We start from the raw sequence: 1,726 nt of genomic DNA on the forward strand, positions 1-1,726 counted from the left end.
CCGGACCCTGCCAGTAGAGGAACAGTGTGGGGTGGTCCAGCCAAGGCCCCAGACCCAGGCACTGAAACCCAGCAAGCCAAACATTGGTGAGTTCCAAGCCAGCTGCCCCCAGCTGGCCACCTTTGTGGCCCCCTGTGCTCAGACTTGGGTTTTTCCAGCAGGGTGACCTTGGCCATCCCTTCCCTGCTCTGAGCAGGGCCTCCCTGACCTTATCCCAGGCTGGTTCGACGAGGGCAGGAAAGCGTCCCTGGGCGCCCCAGTCCCTGTATTCCTGTCCGTGGCCCTGACTGCAGACCTTGCTCCGGGTCAGCTCACCTGCCCCCTATCTTGTCTTCTGCAGTCACCCAGCCCCTGGAGTTCCTGAGGACCCCATTTGGGGGCCGCCTGCTGGTGCTGGAGTCCTTCCTGTACAAGCAGGAGAAGGCCGTGGGGGACAAGGTGTACTGGAAGTGCCGTGAGCACACTGAGCTGGGCTGTCGGGGCCGGGCCATCACCCGCGGCCCGCGGGCCACAATCATGCGGGGCCACTGCCACCCGCCCGACGAGGAGGGCCTGGCAGCCCGGCGCCAGAGACAGAAGCGGCTCGGCCCGGCCCTACCCGAGGGCTTGACGGGTTCCCAGGGCCCCAGCAGCCTGGTGGAGGAGCCCCTGGAGGGGGCGGGCCCGTGGCTGTGCCCCGTGGAGCCAGATCCGACCCCAGGCCCGATGCTGAGCTACCTGGTCCCCGAGGAGGACGAGGGGCTCCGAGCCCTGGCGCTGCTGAGATTGCCCCCGAAGAAACGCTCGACGCTGGGGAGCAGTGAGTGCCCCCCACCCTGGCCTTACCCTTGAGCAGGCGGGAACCACTCCCCTTTCCTCTGCCCAAAGACACACCTGGGTCCTCTGTGGCTTCTTAACATGCTCAAAGTCAAAAAACGATTTTAAAAATATAAAGGCGTCCCAATAATCATTAAGCCCGTGGGGGTAGAAGCAGTGCTTATGGGCCAGGCGGCCCAGGTCCTCCTGGAGCTTCCTAAGGCACAAACCTGAGGTTTGTGGGCCCCACGGAGTGCTGGCAACCTTTGAAGTTTGGGGAGGTGGGCCTGGTGGGAGATGTGAGCTTCGTGGCCCGGGTTCAAGGTCCGGCCCCACCTCACGCGCCTGGGCAGGCTTGATGAAGTTCTGCAGGTTCACAATATAGGCGATGGCCTCGCTGTAAGGGGACTGGGTACTGATGGGTGGGAAATGCCAGCCCTAGTCCAGCGTGTGTTGTCGCTGAGTCACTGCTAGATGGAGTCTTTGCAGAGGTTTTATTCTTCGTCTGTTTGTTGGCTTGTGTGTTGTTTTTGCAGAGGTTTTATTAGCAGTCACTGGGAGGTTGTCTTGGTCCCTGAAGCCGTAGGCCTCCTAACCTGGAAAGGATTGAAGAGTTCAGGGATTTAAGGGGCTGGGGGCAGGGTGTGTGTCTCTCAGGTGTGTCTTCTGGTCCCATTTTATTTTACGGAGTGTGCCTGTGTTACTCAAATACTAGATCCAATTTTCAAACAAACCCTACGCAGAAGTATGCCTGGGAGTAACACGTCAGAGCCGGCCCAGGCCTCCCCTCCTCCATCCCGAGACCCTCCACCCACTGGCCATCAGGAGAGGGGCATGGTCCCTTTGGCTCCCTGGGCAGGCGGTCCGCGGGGGCGCACCTGGAGCCCCAGCGGCGGGCGCCCACCCAGCCCCCCCTCTACCCGCTTCCTCC

At 61.8% G+C, this 1,726-nt stretch overlaps 1 pseudogene; it reads left to right on the top strand.

Moving 5' to 3' along the window:
* The first annotated feature begins 6 nt into the window (after positions 1-6).
* LOC104988878 lies at positions 7-1,698 on the top strand (annotated as a pseudogene).
* The last annotated feature ends 28 nt before the right edge of the window (positions 1,699-1,726 follow it).

Source organism: Bison bison, unplaced genomic scaffold (assembly GCF_000754665.1).
Source record: "Bison bison bison isolate TAMUID 2011002044 unplaced genomic scaffold, Bison_UMD1.0 scf7180017864144, whole genome shotgun sequence".
In the NCBI taxonomy this organism is placed as follows: domain Eukaryota; kingdom Metazoa; phylum Chordata; class Mammalia; order Artiodactyla; family Bovidae; genus Bison; species Bison bison.